This window comes from Nannospalax galili, unplaced genomic scaffold, assembly GCF_000622305.1.
Source record: "Nannospalax galili isolate Female #2095 unplaced genomic scaffold, S.galili_v1.0 scaffold734, whole genome shotgun sequence".
Lineage (NCBI taxonomy): Eukaryota > Metazoa > Chordata > Mammalia > Rodentia > Spalacidae > Nannospalax > Nannospalax galili.
The window spans coordinates 4,800,477-4,822,343 of NW_008337073.1; the positions used below are offsets into that span (position 1 = coordinate 4,800,477).

Sequence of the window (21,867 nt, forward strand, 5' to 3'; positions counted from 1 at the left end):
TATAGATATAAAACTAGGTAACATGTCCTTCCCTGAAAGGCTGTGGAATTGATGCTAGAACTTCAAAATTACCATCTGTATCTTCCCACATTACTTCTAGTCATTTCTTGTTTGTCCAGAACCAAGTTAGAATTGCTGCTGTGAGTTCCATCACTTGCCCTCTGCCCTGCTGCTCATACTGTCCAAGAGCAGACACATACAGCTTCATGGTCCGCCCCACTTTGGGGACAAGGACTGGAAGGCTTTGCGGAGTGGTTATCCCAGTACAACTGGAAGGGTGTAACAGATGCTCCTCCCTGTGTCATCTTAAACAAGTGAACGAGGCATTTGCTCATGATTCTCCCAAGGGGTAGCTGCTACACTATAGGTGTAGTCAATGTGATGCCTGTAACCAGAACTAGCTGGAAGTCAAGATAGATTCCACACCCTCTTTAGAGACAAATTTTTGCAAGCTGTGAATTCCCTTTAAAGAACAAGTCTCTGAACAAATGCATAGCACTTGGAGCCAGAAATGAAGGCATGAGGAATGAATGAATGAATGAAGGAAGGAATGAAGGAATGAAGGAATGAATGAATAGCTCAATTTTGGGAGCCAGATGCCACTACTGCGTAGCAGCCTGAGCAAGCCAGCTAATGCTCTGGGAACCTTGGTGGACGTCCCCACTTGCACAGTTCTAATTTTCCTTAATGCCCGGCTCATGGTAGGCACTCAACAAATGTTAATTCTCTTTCCTTAAATAGCTCTACTCAGATATTTTTCTCTACAGATTCAGTCTAGTTCCAGATATGGCAGAACACAGGATTGATTGTCTTGTTTAGATTATCTTTTCTTTACAGAGAAATAATGAGCTCTTGGCAAAAACTTAGTATGGGCGGAAATGAATATTGCAATTTGGTAGTGCTGATTGACATGTGTTTGCTAAACAGCTACTCAGATTTCAGGAAGCTCACTTAGAAGAAGGGGAAGAAATAGAAGAATCCTAAGAACATTCTTATCCTCTTTGCCAGGTATTTATTTATAAAATCATCTTTGGAAAGCCCCAACTCAAAAAAAGTTTTTTAGAAAACACTGGCAAGCTTTGGCTGAAAAATTCAGACTATTCTCTATGAAGCTTAGGTGTCAGTGGACACAAAGGTGTTAGATCCTCTCTGAAATGTCTTTGCCTTGGTTTTTGTTTTTATTTTGTTTTTAAAGAAAATGCTGGTTTTTGGTCACTGGGTCTTTTTTTTTAGACTGCAGGGAAGTCATAGAGACAGGCTCCATGTCTGATTGGGTTCCATGGCAACAAAGGGTTGTGACTTTATTAAAGGAGAGGCAAGCATGCCAAGAAAGATAAAAATCAGAACATGGAAAATGTCCAAAGAGACACAAGTGTTTTGCGAACCATGTGCCGTGGAAGGGCGAGGTTCCCCCATTCGGCGTCTCCATTACAGATTTGAATCTCGTTGGGTTATCGCTGAGATCCTAGATATCAGGGCTTCTTTCTTTAAAACTCCATTTGCATCTTTGCTTTTGTTCGTTCATTCATCTTTTTAAAATATCTTGATATGTTAAGAAAAATCAAAACAGTAATGTTAAGAACCTAGCCAGAAAGGGAATCTGGTTTTAAAGGTAGAAAGGGAATATAGTTCGTCCTTTTTGGAACTGATTACAGCTATAAATTGTGAGACCGTGTGGGAGGCCCAATTAGAGGCAATTATAACTGGATTGAGCTCTCCCTGAGTCAACGCTTGCTATGTGCTTTCCAAGCTGGGGGATTGTTTCCCATTCTTGTTCCTGGTTGAGAAATGCTGGTTCTAGGCCATGAGCACAGGACCTGGATAGGAACTGCCTCCTCTCCCTTCTGTAAGGGGCCAGCAGTTACTAAAACCAGTGTGTGATTATTAGAGTTCTTGGCTAGACCAGGAATTGGTGAGAACTTTGTGTCAGCCTGTGCCCCTGCCTCACCTGGTTGTACTTTGTGGGACTGGAATTTTCTATCATGTATGCAGTTACACATTTCCCCCAACTCTGATACCGAAAGTGAAAACTGGGAGTGGCAGGTCAGAGTTGGACAGCTTTACCCTATCAGTTATCCTTTAAACCTGGGGCACGTTCTGACATGTGTCCTGGATCCAGACTCCATTAGTCATGGACCTGTGGCCGCCTCATGGTGAATCAGAAACTTCCCAGATACTTGGGCTCCCATGATTAAACACAGCAAACAGTATTGGTCTAAGAAAAGAATTAGCTCACTGCATTTCAGTCTCCCAACCATAGTTAATCAGTCCTTGGGGAAATTACATAACTCTTATTGGCCTTGATTCCTTATTCTACAATGAATTTGACCTGAGTTGATACATCCCAGACTTCCCCATGTATAAGAATAACCTGAGGCACTAGTTTAAGACACAGCACCTCTATGAGAAATTCTAAATCACTAAATCTGGGTGGGACCCAGATTTACACTTACAAGTTGGTGTTCTGAAAAGACCACTTGTCTAGCTCATTGAAGTCAAACTTCGATTAAGGATAAGAACTGACGTGGAGATGGAGGGAGAAAACCAGCTGTCAAATACAAATTCCCACCACATTCCCACTGGTCCAGACATCAGGCGATGGGAGCCACACTCATGAACACAGACCCACTATCCCACTCACCTCTGGTCTCAAACACCACTCTCCCACATCCTGACCCCACTCCTCTAAGGAACCAGAAGATTAGAGTGAGTGGGCCTGGTGGAGTTCACTCCCAGTGCTTGGTCCAAAGCCATCAGTGTTTCCAGAAAGTTTGTTTCCTAGCCTTGGAGCCATGCAGAGGTGAACTTATTCATAGAACTCTCCACTCCCTGTGGTGTTGTTTCCTTACATAGAAAAGTGTTCAGTAAGCAGTGACTTCTGATGTGCATGAGGCAATGGCAGTGACATCGAAATCACCTGGGGAGCTTGTTAGGAATGGATTCCAATCCCAGAGATTCAATATGTCCTACCCAGAGCCTGCCTGGCTGTCAGTCTTTTTGTTGTCAATCTTTTTGTTGTTGCTGTTGTTTTTAACGAGGGTTTTGGGGAGGAGGGTGTTCTTCTTAAGTTTGAAGGCAAATTTTTCTTAAAAACCACTCCCCCCCCCCCGGGCTGGAGAGATGGCTCAGCAGTTAAGAACACTGGTTGTTCTTGCAGAAGACAGGGTTTGAATCCTAGCACCCACGTGGCAGCTAACAACTGTTCATACCTCCAGTTCCAGGGGATCTGATGGCCTCTTCTGTCTTCTGCAGGTACTGCATGACATGGGTGTACTTACCTACATGCAGGCAATACACTCATACACATAAAATAAAAATTAAAAAAAAAAACCAACCCCCACCCACAGCTCCTGAATAAAACTATCAGTTTTTAGCGTAAAGCAGATGACTAAATGGAGCCGCTTATAGAAGTGTCTGTAACAGGGCCCTAGAGAGAACCCGGATCTGAGAATTTGAGTTTACTATTTAAACCATTACTGCTAAAGCAAGCACATTTCAATGTGTGTCTCCTCTGTAGTTTCTGTTTGTGCCTAGTTTTTGTGTTCTCATTAACAAAGAGTAAATGACATTAAGTGAAATACTTAGTATATCATCTGAAAAAGCCTAAATTATGAAGGTTTACTTTTTCCTAACTAGCTTAACCTAAAAAGTGTAAGTTCATTGAAAACTAAATTCCATAGTACTAAAGGTCTTAAGGTGAAAAAATAAACCTGTCCTTTGAGCTTTGGGTCTTTTCCCCAAAGATAGCAAGGTAATGTTTCCTATGTGTCTTTATAGAAGTGGCCCCTTATAAATGCATTTATCCATTCATTGTTAACCAAGTCTTAGTGATATATGTATGGTTTAGGTTCTTTCCAGGGAGTGGTTTGTTTGGCTTTGCAATACAATTATTGTACTTTTCTCTGTAACTGCATATGGATTAAAAAATTATTTTTTTTTTGGTGCCAGAGATTAAATCCAGGGCTTTGTACATGTTAGAAAAGCACTGTGCTACTGCACTATGTCCTCAGCCTCCCACCCCCATCCCTACCTCCGACGCAGCCCTATGTCTGCATAGACAGATAAATTATTAAAAGTGTTAGGTCAAAGATAGGTGAAAACCACTGTCCTCCCAAAGCTAGTGGCTATTTTCTGGGAAAATCTTTTATTTTCTGACTGCTTCCCTAATTTAGTTGATGCTGCCATGGCAGGCAAATGGCTCCCTATCCCTGTCCATGTATGTAGAATCCAAGACTCGCCAAAGAACCTCTGACTTTTAAAAAGAATGAAGTGAGCCATTGGTGAGAAAGAGTGTTTAGATGCTACCTAAGTGTTCTGAGGGGGAAGAGGATAGAGAATGACCCAGCGCAAAGAGTAATAGGCTGAATTTGTAAACAGAGTGCTTTAGGTCACAGAGGTCAGAGCTCTTGACCTGGGTTTGGGAGAACATAAGACAGCACTGGAGTGTTATTCAATGGCAGGAACATCGTGGGGTAAACCATTTCCTGGATGTGACCTGTTCCTTTAGTAGAAGCTACAATTTTGAGTGAAGCATTATGGAAATGAGATGTTCTTCATTGTAAACACCTACTATGAGTCATGGTGTGGTGCCTGCAAATACATGTATGTGGTATGTATGTCAGAGTAATTTTAAGTAGAATTATATTACAGTAGTCTGGCCCTCAGGCTGCATGAATCTCTGTGGTTTCGGAAGCTAACTAATGTACACTGCGAGCCAGGGACCATGGGGATGTTACTGGCTAATTGGCAGATGCCACATAATCTAACCATTCGTCTGCCTTCATTTCATCACCTATGGGCAGCAGGTGAGAGGAGAATTTTATAAACACAAGAAAAGTTCGTTACTCAAGTCTGAGAGGTTCAGGTCTTTTCAAGCAGGGAAGAATTGGAACATAGCTTAGGTTCACGTTTCAGAGACTGGCTAAAAGGAATGGTTAAGATATATTGTGAGTTACAGGAGAGCCATCCAGAGTTCAGAAAAACGGGGGAGCAGTAAGAACCTCAGGTTAGAGCTATGCATGTGAGAGGTCTGGTGCTTGTTCTTAGTATTTAGGGACCAAGTACCCTCTCCAGAATAAAGTAATAAGACAAAACTCAATGACCATTTGCTCTGAATTAAGTATTTCTCCATATTTAATCAAAATAGTTAAATGAGCCAAGCAATTGGGGAACTATGAGGCAATTGCCAATAATTTAATATTAGAAACTTTAGTAGTTTTTCTTTTAGATATTTATAACTGAGATACTAAACAAGAAGAAGACATGCTGAGCTCGGCGAAGGGTGAAAGAATGATTGACATTCCCAGAGAAAGATCAGGAAGGAAGGAAAACCTGCTAATGAATGTGTTTTAGTGAATACATTTGAGATGAAATAAAATATCCAGTGGCCAAGAATGTTCAGACTAGACCACAGAACCAAATGAAAAGCAAAGCAGCTTAGTTTTGTGGAACTGAATTATGTCTGCTGTTAGTGGACAGTCTGGCGTTTTGATCTTGGGGCACCGATGCTCCTTGGGTTACAATGGGGTTTCACCCTGAGAAACCCATCTTAGGTTAAAGTACCCTAAATTGAGCATGTGTTTAATACATCTAACCTACCAGGTATTGGAGCAATGCAGCATACTGCCCAGGAGCAGTGACTCACTCTGGTGAGTATGTGGCTGACTGGGAGCTGAGGCTTTTTATCACTACCTGCCATCATGGGGGAGTTTTCTAACACGTTACTAGTCCAGGAAAAGATCTGAAATTTGAGATACGGCTTCACACTGTCATGAATTTGAAAAAAATTTTAAGTCAGACCTCATAAGTCATGGATATTCTGTAGTTTAAAATGTTCATTTGACTGTTATAAATAAGCAAAGGAGCCCAACTTTTAAAAAAAAAATGTATTTCTATATATAAAGTATTTTACAGACTCAACATTTGAGTTGAGGCTTGACCCATTTTCTGACATTTATTATTTAGCATTGGTTAGACCATTACTTGAACTTAGAGACAGAGGCCATGTGATATTGACTTCATAGATGCTCTCCTTCCTAAATATTACAGTGTAGTTATACACAGACTAGGATTTATTAGGTTGACAAAATTCTCTCTTTTTCTCTAAATCCATTGCCCTTTTCTCCATGCTCCCAAACAGAGTTAAATCAATATCTCTGAAACCACATAGCAATTTTGAGATCTTTGCATTAGTTATTTAATGTCAAGGGCAGGAAACTCTTGGTTCCCCTGGCCCATTCTGGCCTGAGTTTTTCATATGACTTGTGGCAATTCAAATATTTGAGAATCCATGCATACAAGGAAGGTCAAAAGGGATTTAAAGATGAGTGACTGACAGAAAGCTTGTAATCTGCTGTACAGGTTAAGAACTCAAGTTATAATACGAAGCAATATATGATCACAAAAGGGCAGTAGGAAAATATTAAATATCTTCTGTCTGCTGTGACATTAAGTCCTTTTCTGTTCTCATTAAATCTCAAGAGGAATTTCTTTAGATAATAGCAGAGTCTCAAAAAGGTTAATTTACTTGCTCAGGGTCACATGAGGCAGAGCTGGTGCTTGAAAGAATCTGGTTCACCCTTGAGGTCATGCTTGTTCTAGTGAGGGGCTCCAGGCACTGTTCCTAATGACTCCCAGGCTCACTTCAGTCCTTCTTCTCAAAGCATCCATTAGGACATCTGTGCTTAAATGTGCAGGGCAGCTTCAAGTTCATCATGCCCAAATCCGAATCCTCCTATAGCCCACCCTCTTCTACCTGTCATGGGGATGACCTCAAGTCTCCCAAACAGTAGATGTAACATTGTCCGTCCTCCACCTCTCTACCTCCTACTTGGTTAGTCTTTTGATTCTACCTTCTTTTCATAGATTCAGAGTCTGTCTCCTAGAGCTAGGGTGCAACCCTTCCCCAGCTTCACCACCGCTTGCCTTGGGATTGCTGTAGCAGGCTTGAATCTCCTCCACCCAAATGCAGTTCCTATCTTGATTCCCAGGATTCCGGGCTGCCATGTGGCCTGGCAGATGAACTCAGCTTGATTGACCTGGGACACTCAGGGTCTGATCCCTGCCTGATGTCTCCATTCCTCTACCACCTCCACCCTGGACCCTGTTTCTCCAAACTGGTATCTATCCCCCGGCTAACTGATTGAGAACTCGGTTTACCTGGAGCAACTTAGGGTAAACAAATCTCTGCCTTTTCTGCTTTAAAAGAAACCAAGCAGCTTACCCGCCCTTCACCCCCCACTCCAGTTCCTAGCACCAAACGTGCCTGTCACTTGTCAGTGACTGTCATTGTTTCTCCCTCCCTGGCCACTAGACCAGAAGGGGGCTTAGCCCCTTTGCCTCTCCTGCTGTGCCTGACACACAGAGGTACCCGGAGCATCTGTCTCCAGAAATAATCAACAGAGGAAAGTGTCTCCTGACTCTGCACATGGCCTGCACACCACTTCTCTCCCACTGGCCATTTTGCAGCTGACTGTGTTTGCGCGCGTGCATGCGTGCATGCGTGCATGCGTGTATGTGTGCGTGCGTGCGTGTGTGTGTGTGTGTGTGTGTGTGTGTGTGTGTTTCATGAATTCAGTCCACCGCTTTGCATTTGCTATGCCAACCTGGATTTGTTGAATTGAGCCTTTTTTCTCATGGGTATGCCAGAGAACCAAGCCAGATGAATGTGAGTTTTCCTGCACTCCCAGAGTTGTATGGTAACAGGCCTAGGCTCTGGTGGGCCTCCCTGCAGAGACAGTATGTGCCTTGGCCTGCAGCACAAAGAGCCCATTTGTACAGCAGGGTGCTGAATACAGTGCATTATTGCTGACAGTTGTGCTGGGCACAGTGTAGGGCGTGGAGTTTCCCCCGAGACAAACAGGAATGCTGAGAGATAGTGTGAGTTGCTCTCCAGAGTCCAGGGTGAGTCATTGGTAGGTGCTGTTGAGAGTACCCAGCCTGTCTGCCTGCACTCTGCTGCCTCTCAGGCAGGAAGGTGAGCCTGCTGCTGGTGCTGCTCTACTCCTGATTTGTTGTGTGGTGTTTGGTAAGTCTCTTACAGTCCTCCAGCTTTAGCTAGAGCATGTAAATATGTATTGTAGAGCTTTTTTTGTGTAATTAATATCTTGTAAGATGCTTGAAAGAAATACAAGTTATTTTTGTGTTCTTAATCACTGTCTTTGTACTTGTTCAAATCCCTAATTTCTCAGTGGAGTTCTAGGTATTTAAATACCTCAACTTTGAATGAAGCACCAAACTCCTTTACTGCTTGTTCTTATTCGAAGTGTAAATCCAGGGAGCGTGGTCTAAGAGATGCACAAACAGCAGGGGTTGCATGTCCTGCTGGAAGAGGACCAGTTCTTCTCCCACTTGCCTCTGGGCCTCTGAGGCCCAGAGAGGAAATGTAGCTTCATACTCTAACATCTCATTTCCCACAGTGGCCATCCTTCATTCCCCTTCCCAGGAAGCTTGAGCTTTCATATAACTGACTCTGTAGCACCATGAGCCACCACAGAGGAGAAGGGTGTGGTAGGTATAGCCCTGCCCGGCGGATGGGGACAGGAAGCAGCCTGGGGGACTGCAGTTTGTCTCTGAATTAGGGCTACCCATTCTGGGACTCCGTGGTGGGATGCAGTGCTCCCTGAAGAGATCAAGGTTCCAGTTCCTGTGACTCCTAGCTGATCTCACAGGAGGTTAACATTCACCCTGTGGTGTGTGGCTGTGTTGTGGAAGACTTTTGTATACTACTACCAAAAAAAAAAAAAAAATGATCTTTCTTTCATTCCTTAGATACTAAAATATTTGAGCACATTTAAGTGAGGTCTCTTTTGGTTAGTTCTTTATCAAAGGTTTGTGAAGAGTGTCACAAAAGGTTTGTATATTATTGAAAACTATCTCTGGTCTTTCGAAACCAGAGTACAATAGTTATAAGAGGGGGTGGCAGTTAGAGATGTTGACCCATTAAATCTTGGAGGTTAAATTTCTGTTATTTAAAAAGACAAATTGGAGGATCCCTCTTCTGAAGCACAGATGGATATACACTAGAGGCATAACTCAGCATCCTGCCTGTCCCTCCTTAGCCTCAGACAGCTTCCCATGGTAGCCCATTCAGATCCATATCCATTTTAGTGGCTGCGTCATTTTCCCATGCATTAGATTTTTTTTTTAAGTGGTTCACTATTGACTGTCATCTGTGCTGTTTGCAGAACTGGAAGCAGGTGGTGGCATTGGCAGCGATAGTAGCAGGCTGTGCACTTAGAAGTAGCAACAGTGAATCAGAGAAAGAGGCAAAAGACATGTACTTTGATCTTCGCTTCTAATCATTAAATCTCTTGGAGTGTTTGTTCTGCCTGTTTTAAGATGTTTTGAGAAGTATATGGAAGCTCAGAAAAGCTTGATAACTGGACCCGGTGGCACAGGCCTATAATCCTAGCTATTCAGAAGGCTGAGGCAAGAGGTTTGCAAGTTCAAGGCCAGCCTAGTCTGTAGAGTAAGTTCAAAACCAACCTGGACTACTAAGTGACTTCAAGACAAGCCTGGGCTTGTTCAAAACCAGCCTGGCCAACTTGTAAGACCCTGTCTCAAAAAGGCAAAAGAGAAAGAGGACTGGGGATATAGCTCAGTGGTGGAGCACTTACCTAGCTGTACAAAGCCCTAGGTCTGATCTACAGTAGTGTCAAAAAAAAAAAGAAAAAGTAAAAGAAAAAGGCATGGGGAAGGGGAAAGGCTACATTGTTTTCTTCTCACCCTTTTTTTCTTGAGATGATTGTGATTATGGAAAAGGGAATTATGATATTTAACCAAATATGTTAGGAAATGGAATGCATCTATAATTCAGTGGCTGAAGACTAGGAGGCTCCAGTTGCCTCCCTCTAGTGCACGCATTCCCTGTGACAGCTGGACTGTTTGCTGTAACCTCATTAGCAAACCTTTTTTCATCTTCCAGCTCTCTGTTCTTGGGGTACCTAATGTAGAGCTTAGCATTGCATCAGTACCTTTGCAAACATGGTGACTTAGCCATCTACACACCCTTTCCCTGGCTGATCTAACCAGTTCCCTTCGGGATCCCCAGCCTCTCCTCCAGTTGTGACATGGATATGTGACCCCAGCTTGGCCTAGAACACCCTAGGCAAGACCTGTTGAGGAGTGTCTGGAGACTATTTTCCTCCATGATAAGTAGGAAAAGAAGCATCCTCATCTAGGTGGAAGAATTGTCACCTGTGGTTCTAGGACCACAATAGCTCTTTGGTTTCTATGAGGAAACAAGGAAATGTCCTAAAGAGAATGGAGTGAAAACGCAGAAGTTATTGTTAAGCCTGAATATTAGCCCTGTCCTCAGATCTTCATAACTGTATGATCTTAAGTACCCTTGCCACTGAATTTTCCTTTATTTGGTTACTGAAATTATCTTACCTAGTACGGAATTTTACCCATAGGAAATAATAACAAAGTAGCAAATGACTCGCTTTCAAAAGACAATTAAGTGCCTACTGTGTTCAAGAAACAGTGTGATGTTCTAAGACTGCCAAGAAAATAACAATAAATTGACTAATACGAAGCAATAAGGAGTAAAGTTGGTAGCTAGTTTGGGAGTGATCAGAAGTGACTGTGGAAGAGGCTGAAAGTGGCCACAGCTGAGGAAACCCTAAGGATTTAGAGGTAGAGGGTGAGGGAGGGCATTCAAGGGCTCTGGAATCAAGCCTGAGCTCTGACTCTGACTCCTTACTACCTAGCCTGAGTTCTTTAATTTCTTTGATTTGCCAAACATGATTTGCATAATTGGAGTGAAAACTAGGGAGTTACTACTTCAACTCTTTTCTGCACCCTCTGTGCCAGATGCATGGAGCCTGTACTAGTAGAGCCTATGAAAGGAGTGTGGGGCTCTGAGCAAAAGCAGGGGCAACAGTGGAAGTAATCCAGGCATGAGAGCTTGGCATGGACAAAGTTCACTGGGTCAGGCTGTTTGCTCTGGGGAAGAGAGCAAAAGTACATAATATGTAGAAAGACAGGGTTGGGTCAGGACATGAAGGCCTTTAAAGTCTAACTTCAGGAAACTGAACTTCATTCTGTAGACAGTGTGTGACTATTGAGAGGAATAACCTGGAGGCACCTGAGTAAAGACCATGACAGTGGTCCAGCTGCAGAGTATAAAAGACTTCATCCAGGCAGGTGGCAGGTGCTCAAGAGAAAGGAAGGGTCAGCTGGTAGAATACCAAGAAAGAAAAAGAACTCAGTGAATGCGGTGGGCAAGGGAGAGAGGAGAGTTAGCAGTTAACCCTAAAGACTGAAGGACTGCCAGTCATATATGATACTAGTACTAGACTTGTGACACCTTGAGATGATCATATCCTAGGTTGGGACAAGAACAGTTGTAGAGATTTATTGGAATTATTGATGAAAGATGGTAGGTAAGTAGAAAATGGATGATAGTACCCAAATCTGCTTGCCATTTAGTTCTTGCCTAATTATACTTTCCTTCTGTTTATGTGTATTAAGTTAGTTCCTTTGAAAGATGTGCCACTTAATGTAAATAAAGCCTTCCTTCCGAATACACATGATCGAGCACTTAAAGTCAGTCCTATAATATGAAGTGTGTATTCACTGATTGGTGAATTCATATTTATCAAGGATGAAAAGCAATCAAAGTGTTTTTGACATAGGATCCTGGTATTTACAGGTTTATTTACAATGACTTTAACAATAAAACAGCTGCAACAGCATGTTAAGCAGTGAAGGCATCAGAGGCATCAAAGTACAGTAAACAAAGAAATTTCAGCTCATAGGTTCAGGGTAATATCTTGGGCTGAATGAAGTTTCATAATGTTCTCAGTTGGCAGGTTTCAAACAGATGGTCCTCTAACATTTTGAAATGCTGAATAAAGTAGTTGGACTAAGTTGAGTTAATGAAATGCACCACACAGTAGATCCTATTATATAGGAAGCAGCCCTTGGAGTCAAGTTCATCAGTTTTCCCCAAACCAAAGAAAAGTAAAAAGAATCCCACCACACACACACACACCCCATTTCATATATCTTAAGGAACTAGGTATGTATAAAGCCTATTAAGAAAGTCTGTTTTGCTCTTCTGACATAAAATTAATGTTTTCAAGTGATAATTCTGAACACAGGCAGCTCTGTAATAATCATGAAGCAGGTGTCCTTATCTAAGTTTTCATATACTCAGGGGGAGTTAGGGCTCTAAGCCAGATACAGACCCATGATTTGGTCTATTATAATTCCCAGTAAAGAAAAAAAATCATCTGGCATTGAAACTCCCAGACTGCTTTCTGCCCCACAGTCTTAGTTTCTTCTCTTATTGCTATGATAAAATATCCTAATGAAAGCAACTCATAGCTTAAAAAAAGAAAAAAAACTCAGCTTACAGTTCAAGAATACAGTCTATCCTGGCAGGGAAGTCAGGAGCTTGAAGCAGCTGGTCACATCACATCCACAGTAGGGAAACAGAGCTCTCAGTCCAGTGCTCAGGTGGCTTACTCCCTTTTATGCAATCCAGGACTCAAAGCCAGGGAATGGTGTTGCCCACTTTTAGAGTGGGTCTCCCCTTCTCAATCTAATCAAGATAATCCCTCAGAAGCATCCCAGAGGCTAAACAAATTCCTCCAATGTGCCTGATGGCTTATCTCCTAGGTGATTCCAGATCCTTCCGAGTTAATAGTTAACACATTCTACCCACACACTTCTCCCCACTTTATTAACCTAATTTGGGTTTTTTTCCACACAGGATTTTTGTCATAGTACCTAGTTAGAGTAGATAGGCATGCCATGCTGTTTTCCTGATATTAGAACAATTAGAGCAAGTGTAATTTGATGTGCAGCAGAACTTTTTCTTTCCATAAGCAAAATACCTAGGCACCTGTTCCCTTCAAGGAAGTCATCTTTAACTCCTGCCTTTTCTTCCAGTGTGAAAACTGTGCCCTTTGTACTCTGTTCAGCCCCCTGATGAAAAGAACCAAGGCTGTGATAATAATTGGAGTTTGCTTAGTATTTATAAAGGTCTCCAAAAGAGAAATTAGTGGAATGGCCAAAATTACCAATTATACATTTATGAAGCAAAATTATTAATGTTCTATCATGTGATATATAATCTCTTAGGTAAGAATTGAGCTATTCATTCTTAGCTTCAAGTGTGTGTGTGCACACAGATGTGTGTGTTTTAATAGTAGGTCTGGTTACATGATCCCTGCTTCCCTACACATACTTAGCCTTGGTATGTGGTAGTATAGGACTATGTTGAGAAAACACATTAATAAATAGTCCTTATGTGACTGCACAATACATGAATCAAATCTGAAAACCCTAAAATATAGTAGAGTCACAGCTCTGTGATTTTTGCACAATAAATAAAAATGTAAACTGTCAGAGGCAAGGCACAGTAATGTACCTGTCATCCCAGCTAATTAGAAGGCTGAGGCAGGGGACTTTCAGAAGCTCACACGTTTGAGACCAATCTAGGCAACATAGGAAGACTGGTCTCCAAAAGGAATTGTGACAGGCTATATTTTATGAGTTCTTTCTTTTTTCTTTTTTGGCATTCCAACTCCTGTGTTTCTCGGTGTGTTCTTTCCCTGGTGAGTGTGAAGCACGTTTGCAGAGTCTGTTGCAGGCTCTCTGCTCATGAGTCTTGACTCCTTTCAGACACCTTGCCTTTCACATCTTTTTGGCCCCATCTTTCAGTCTTACCCTTAGAATGACCCACTTTGTCATTCTCAGTTTTGAACATCCTAAGTGATGTTTAGTTTTTAACACTCTACTTTTGGTGTTTGTAGATACATTGTTCTAGGTACACTGTCTTAGCTGGTTTTCCTCCTTTGCTTTTGGTGGGTTTTCTTTGGGGTGGCTGTTTGAGGCGCTTTTTGTTTTTTTGTAGCCCAAGCTGGTCTGGAACTACTATGCAACCCAGGCCAACCTCAAATTCATTGCAATCCTCCTGCCTATTGAGTGTTGGCCTTACCACACTCATGAACCACCACGTGCACCCTGGCTGCTTTTCCAACCTCCTCCAAGTCCACATCAGGTGTCTTCTTCCCAGAAACCTCACCAAATCATCAAGCTTACTTATAGCCTCCTCTTCATCCACTTTCTCCCATTCTCATAGTGCTTACTGTATTCTCCTGCACACGTGTACTTTTGATATCTTTCCACCCAAACAGTGGACACCCTCAAGGCCGAGCTTATCACATACTTGCCTGGCTTCCAAAACAGCCCCTGGGGGAACATCTTTCAAATAGAAATTCTGAATTTTGATGAACTAGTTTGGAATTTAAATTAATATCTGTCAGCTATCATAGAAACAATTTGGTCTGTGTAATTAAGTAAGCCCTAATTGTACTTTGTGTGCTTTTAGTTAAATTCAGCCTCTTTGAGAAACATTGGCTTTCTAAGTAACTATTATGTAATGAAACAAGGCACCAGCACAGTACAGCAACATGGTATTTAGGATTTTGCTGTTTTTCAGAATGAAAATGAAGCATTTTCATGTCTAAATCTGATGTACTCCTTTACAGCACAGATATTAGTGCCTTGCTAATAGAGCATACAGAGCCCCATCCCTTTACATCTGCACTTCGATGTTCTGGTACCATAAACAAATATTTAACAGATAGCATCATGGCAGTTTTAGAAATGAAAAAATGTTAAAGAGCTGACAAAATGCAGTACAAATTGACAGGCCTATTAAACAATTAAGCTAAGCTTCTTACTAAAGTAGTAATTTAGGTTTTTCTCTTCTTCCTTCTAAGGCTTTTGCTTATTTTTCTTTTTTGAGGTACAACTTACAATAAAATGCATATATCATAAACAGATGGTTAGATGATTCTAACCTTGGCCTGGAGAACTGCCATGTGGATCAGTCTTGTCAGTGGCCTAGTGCTCCCTGGTTCCACCTTCTGCTGATTCATTCTCCCTGTGTCTGCAAGGGTTAAACACTGTGCTGGTCACAGAATGTGTGTGTGTGTGTGTGTGTGTTTCCTCTTGTAATTATTATATACATGAGATTTGTCTGTATTTTTTATATTTTAGCACTTATTTGTTCCTTTTATTTGCTGCATATGGTTTTAAACTACAGTTGTGTAATTTTCATTTTGGCAACATTCATTCTACAGAAAGATACATACTCGATTTATAGTAATTGGTATGCAGTAAGATTGAATTTCTAGGTTGGAGAGCTGGCCCGGGGTTAAAAGCACTGATTGTTCTTGCAGAGGACCCAGGTTCAATTCTCGGTACCCACATGGCAGCTAACAATTGTCCATAACTCCAGTTCCAGGGTCTCCAATGCCCTCTTCCAACCTACGTGGGCATTGTATGGCATGGGTGCACTTACATACATGCAGGCAATACATTCATACACATAAAATAAAATGAAAAAGATTGAATTTCTTTAATAATATCATTGGCATTTTGTGGTGGAGCTGCCAGAGCCAGAAATATCAAGATTGCAGCATGTGAGCACTGCAAAGACCTTACAGGCCCCCAGAGTTTAGCCACTCATCTCTCTCACATGAGGGGGTCCTAAGATCTGAAGATCTAACTGAAGCGCAGATTGCTGGTCCATTTGGATCAAGTGTCTTCTTGTGGTAACTGCTGTGTCACAATTCAAATTTGATTCTGTAGATGGCTGGATTTGTTACTTTTCTCATTGCTATGACAAAGTATCTGAAAGAAACAACTTATGGGAGGAGAGGTTTCTTTAGGCTCTTGGTTTCAGAGGGTGAAGTCCATCCTGGCAGGGAAGGCATGGCAGCTGGAGTGACTTTGTACTGGCAAGAGTGTGAGGCAACAGCTCTTCACAGCTTGATAGATCAGGAGGCTAAGTTGAACCGGAAGCAGGTCCAGGCTGTAACCCTCAAGAGGCTTAGTAGCTCACATCTGCCAGCTAAGTCCCATGTCCCAGAGCTTCCATAACTTCCCAAAATAGCGCCACCAACTAGGGACCAAGTGTTTAAACACATGAGCCTCTTGGAAACATTTCAGTCCCAAACTGTAACAACAACCTTAGTTAACAAGAACACAATATTGAGAATTTAGACCTTTAGAAACCCATAATTAGCAGAACTTAAAAAACTTGACTCTTACTTGGTGGGAATTTTAGTTACCTAGAAACTTCAATCTCTTACCTAGATTACTTGCCTCTTAATGTCAGTTAAATGAGGTATAACTGATTCTATTTGTGGAACTCTTTAATTAAAACCAGTCATTAAAAGAGAAGGAAGGGGAAAGTTTAGCCAGTGCCAGTGTTCGTTACAGCATGTTTAGTCTGAAGGTCCCACCTTGAATATTTCATGTTGCCAATGCGGTTCTTTTTAAGCCTTGATGGAAACCACAGGATTATTCTTAGGGTAGGAAGTCTTAGGGAAAACTCTGTTTCTGTGGTCTCTGAAAGTAAAAACAAATGAATCCTTAATCTTAAATCATCCTGCTAAGGTAGTAATGAGTCACAGAAAGTTTCATAGAAAGAATTCTGAAGGAAAGATTGGTGGAATGGAAAACTAAATCCTTTGTTGACCTACTGGCTAGGAAGTAACCACAGAACATTCTTCAGAGTGTTGAAGTCTCTTAGATTTAGTTAGCAAACATGGGGGGCGGGGGCTACCTTTGTCCCAGTTATAAAGCACTATTTTTTACAGGATTAAACCCATCAGTTGGTCATAAAATTTGGTGAGCAACAAGTAATATTTTATATTTTCAGATGGAAATGCAGAAATTACATCATAGCAGACCCTCATCTACCTTACCCAAACCAATAGTGACAATTTTCATATTCGCTCTGTGTGTGCGTGTATTTGGTGGTGGTGAAGTCCTCTCCTTGTTGTTCTTGACTTTGGACTCCTCCAAATGAAGTTCCTACCTGCCTGGAGTGTGTTGGATTCAGTAAGTGATAGCCAGCATTTTCAGCTTACTCTGTGTTTTAATCTTGTCATCTGTGAGGAGATGTTGAGGTTTGAACCTACATGGTCTGGCTCTGAAATCTGTGATTTAATCATTAACTTATGCCATCACCTGGTAGTTGACCCATATTTAGGATACATCCCAGGAAATCTGAACTGCCTGGTTGCTGCAAGTGTGAGTGGCCCTGGCAGGCCCTCTGTTTTGGAAATAGAGTCAACCCACATGTAGACTTGAATTTTAAGATGGGTTGTGATACAGTGTTTATCTTAAAAACCACAATCCACAATGTCTTTTCTTTTCTTTGTGGTTTCTTTTCTTCCAGCATATAAAGTAATGTTTTCCTGGAGCACTGCCCTCCACCTGAAACATGAATCTCTGGTTCCTTTAATCTGCGGTGATGGTGGGAGCAGGAAGCCTGCACTTATCTACATCTTGATAGCACAGCATTTAGTGACTGTGGAACCTGCTAGGACATTAGCCAGAGGACGGAGTTTATGTACAGTCTGGCGTTCAGTCTTTTCAGTGGTTGGAACAGAAGCAACCTGTATTTTTCATTATGTGAGATATCTTTGGATTTAAGCTAGCTTTTCTTAGTAGTGTTAGATTGAAAATAGCTCCAGTAATTGCCTCATGACACCAAGGTCTAGCTTAAGTAAAACATTCTATGTACCTGCATGTGCCTAGCCATAGGTTTGGCACAGGCACTAGGCTGTCAACAAAAGGAAAGAGATTCTTGGAGCCAGGTAGAACTAGGCTAGACTCACAGTTCTGCCACTTATAGACTGATGACTCCAAACAAGCCACTCTGTTCTTCCCACTTGGGAAACGGGAGTGATAGTTCTAGTCTCAGGGTCTTGAGGAGAAAAATGAAATCATGTACATGAAGCATTTAAAAAGTTACTTGGAGCAGAGGACCCGGGTTCAGTTCCCAGCACCCACATGGTGGCTACAAACCACCTTAACTCCAGTTCCAGGGGAATCTGAAGCCCTCTTCTGACCTCACGGCAATGCATGACACGGGTGCACTCATATACATGCAGGCAATACACTCATACACATAAAATATTTTTTGAAAAAGAAAAAGTTACTTGGTGCTTAGAAGACCCAATAATTGGTGGTTTCTTTCATTCTTTCTGAGATCCTGTACTATCTCAGGCCATTCTTAACTCTGCCTTGTTCCTTTAAAGAAGTCATTGCCTTTTTAGATTTAGGAGAGTGAAAGGCATCAGTAGGTATGTGGGTAGGTAGGGGGATGGGTAGGTGGGTGGATGGATAGAATTCTGATAGATAATTTTGAGGGAGTACTTCGAGATGGCTCAGAGGGTAAAGGCTCGTAGGGTAAAGGCACTTACCAGCAAGCCTGACAACCTGAGTTTGAACCTCCAGGCCCACATAGTAGGAAGAGAGAACCAATTTCCGCAAGTTGTCTTCTGACCTCCGCAGCTTCATGGCAGGTGCCCCCACCACAAACACACAAGTAAGTAAATAAATAAATAAATAAATAAATAAATAAATAAATAAATAAAATTCTTTTCATTATTGAACCTTAGGCCTCACACGTGGTAGCAAGCATTCTACCACTGGATTACACTCTTAGCCCTAGGACACCTATTTTTTTTTTTTTTTGAGTTTGTATTCTGTTGAATTGTGGTGCTAAGAAACAAGAAACCATATATGGCAGTATTTTCTATTGACAAATAACTAATTGTACATCTTTAGGGGGCACAGTGTATATATTGTATACTGGTCAACTTGAAATACTTGGGTTATTCATCATCTGAAACATTTATCATTTCTTTGTGATGATCACATTGTAAATCCTCTCCTGGTTATTTTCAACTATTAAGATTCCATGTTGTTTACTGTAATTGCTCTCAGTGTAATAGGATACCAGAACTTATTCCTGGCTCTGACATTGTACCTATTAAACAATCTCTCCCATTCCCTCTCCACCCAGCCTCTGGTAACCACTCTTCTTCTGCCTGGTTCTATGAACTCAGTTTTTTAAGGATCCCATATATGAGTGAACTCATATATCTTTCTGTGTCTGGCTTGTTTCACATGACAGGTCCATTGATCCCCAGGTCTTACCCATGTTACCACAGCATTTGACAGTCTTCTGGTACATTAGATAAAGTTTTCTAGCTAACACAAGACTACTCTCTTATCACAATTAGTAGATGGAATCAAGACATGAGTGTGTTCAAAGTAGAAGGCACTGGGGTTCTCAACATTAATTATGATGCTACCTTCAGGGAAAACATTTATGAAGGAAAGGATCCTGCTTACATGTTCTATACATTGTGGATCTTAATATTCAGCATTTCATAATTACAGCAGGGAGACCTGTGAGATGTGTAGTTTCCTTGATTTCTGTTGGTTGGTTGGCTGGTTGGTTTCCTTGAGGTTTAACCTCTCCCGTCAATCGAAAGCCATAAACAGTTACATTCTCCAGTCTGTCTTGAAAGCCATGTCACAGCCTCGGCCACAAGTTCGTCTTGATTTCATTGCCAACAAGGAGAGGAGCAGCTGGCTGCCCCATTTGGCTGTTTGTAAGCCACTGATTCACTCAACAAACACTGACGCCCTGTTGAGGAAGCAGTGTAGGGCAGACAGGTGGCTTATCAGATGATCTTTCTCTCAGGCTTCCAAATGTTGAGGGACCAAATGCTATGTAAATACTTACCCTACTTAGAATAAATACTGTAAAGGAGACAGATGCAAATTTGGGGTGAAACACAAAAAAGTGATCAAATCCAGCTGATCCTGAGCATGGGAGAGGCTTCTTGGAAGAGTTAACCTTAGAACTGGGCCTTGAAAGATGAGTTGGGACGGAGGCATGGGAGGTCAAGCAGTGCTAGGGGCCAGTGCAGAAATGGGAGAGTGCTTGAAGGATTCGAGGATGGCTACCCATCAGACACATGGACTAAGATGGAGGTTAAAAGCTAGACATTGGTACAGATCTGGGCTCTGTCTTTCAGCTGTAACTACAATTGTTTGATGCCTCCCACATTTAGATCTATACAGTAGAGCTAGTGACCACTACTTATGAAGCTGTGAGGATTAAATGAGAGTGTGTGTCCCACCCACTCCTCCCTTATTCTAGTGTTTTACATAGATGTGTGCAAGTCTCAAACAGTGGATGGCTCTGCAGCAGGGTGTGTTTATGGCATGAAGGGCCCCGCACAGAGAGCTCCTTGAAGTTAGATGTGCTGAAGGACTGAGGCAGTTCTGAGCTTCATTCATTCAGAAACTTGGACTAAGCACAGATCTCTCTCAAGAGCCCCCACCTTGTATGTCGGGAGGGTGGGAGTCAGGAAGGTGATGAATAAGTGCTACAGGAAAAGAGGACAGGGTACCCAGTCCTAAGCAGTGTGCCGAACGTATACCTCAGGACTGGCCTTTTTTCCTCAACTCACTAGCTAAAGGTTGTGAAAACTCTTTTCTCCTCACGTGTTACAGCTGCTTCCCTTCCCTTGGTTCTTCCTGAGGTTTACCCACCTTCCCTTGCTTATTCCATTCTTGTTGGCCGGAATCCAGTGAGCATGAACAGGCATAGTGGGAAGGGTCCAGAAGCTCCTGAAGGCTTTAATTTAGAGCCCAGAGGCTCTCGTGTATCCCTTTCCCTCCCCTTCATTCTGAGTTAGGGACTAAAAGCTTCACTATTTATTTGTTCTGTGTTTCATGCTTCCTCCTCTTCAGAATTCACTGTCCTCCAACTTCTGAGATTAACTGTGAGGCCTTCCTTCAGGAAGGCTGTGAGTGCCCAGGCCTGGAGAGGTGAGGTAGCCAGATACTAGGAACTCACTTCCCTTGCCCATACTTGCCTGTACTTAAGGCATATGGGCCCCTGGAGACTCTTCCTATAAGCAGCCTCTGTGGGTGTTGCCCGTGTCCTCTGCAGCCTCCACCCCAGGGGACCCATGCTGTTGTTCCTCAGTGGAAGCTGGTGCTCAGTCTAAGGTGGGTGATTGTTTTTCCCTCACCGTAACTGTCCCCTCCTATCCTTCTAAGTCCTCTTCCTCACTTTAATTTCATTCTTCCATTTGTTCAGTACATACTAAATCTTTACCAAGTCAGACTAATTTCATCATGGATTATTAGTTTGTATTAATTGAAAGCGTGAGCTATAAGCTATTTTGAAAAAATAGATATTTTCCAGTGCCTGTAATTCAAAGTAAATTAGCAGTGCTGGCTGGTAGAGGCTTAATGAGGAGATAATTATTTATAATTATAGTATCAAGTATTTGTAAGTGCTTGAGGGTGCTTGAAGAATTTGTTTTTGAGAGCCTGGTACATCTCCACACTATTGATTTGTGGTGTTTGTGGAGAAAGGATCGGGCTGTCAAAGGCCTAAGTCTGCCCATCCCAAATGATACTTAACTTCAGAGTGACCGGGTTTTACTTACCTACAAGGAGGTAGTGCAGCTTTGGATGCTCCAGAAGTTGCTCTGCCAGTGATGCAAGGAGGGAAGTGAGTGCTGGGGAGTGAAACATTGATGGTTACAGCGTTGGCTCAGCACTCATGCTGTACACAGTGCACTTACTTAAAGTTGAGTGTGTACTATTGTCAGACACACTCTGATCAGAGGAAATGTTCCTTGTCCAAACAGATTAGAACAAACATTGAACCAAGATGCTTTCCTAATGAAATGTCCTTTTGATGCCACGTGAGGCTCCTCAAGATTGTTTCTTCCAGCACATGGGGAGGGGCTGGCCGTCTCCTTTCAGAGAATGCAGACATTGGCTCTTCTGAACAGGTGTCCCTGTGAATACACCAGCGGGTCTCTAGGAACAGGTAACAAGAGGCTTACCGTGGATTTAGCTATTTCTTTTCAGTGCACATTGGCACCACTAGCAAGAAAGCCAAGCATTTGGTGCTTGTATCAGTGTAGTAGTTTGGTTAGCCTCCTGGGTTCTATGCTTGCTGCCTGGCTGGACAGTTTACAAGAGAGCAAGGTATAGTATGCATTGCTAGTG

At 42.2% G+C, this 21,867-nt stretch overlaps 1 protein-coding gene across 3 annotated transcripts in view; it reads left to right on the forward strand.

Annotated features, from left to right (window-relative positions):
• Tmcc3 (transmembrane and coiled-coil domain family 3) overlaps positions 1 to 21,867 on the forward strand; it is a 265,966-nt gene that overhangs the window by 224,962 nt on the left and 19,137 nt on the right. The window contains exon 1 of one of the 3 annotated variants that reach the window (XM_008832083.3): positions 7,948 to 8,026. The exons of the other annotated variants lie outside the window; for them this stretch is intronic. The gene's annotated coding sequence lies outside the window, so the exon portion shown is untranslated. Of the gene's footprint in view, positions 1 to 7,947; positions 8,027 to 21,867 lie in introns of those variants that run through there. 3 annotated transcript variants of the gene reach the window in all.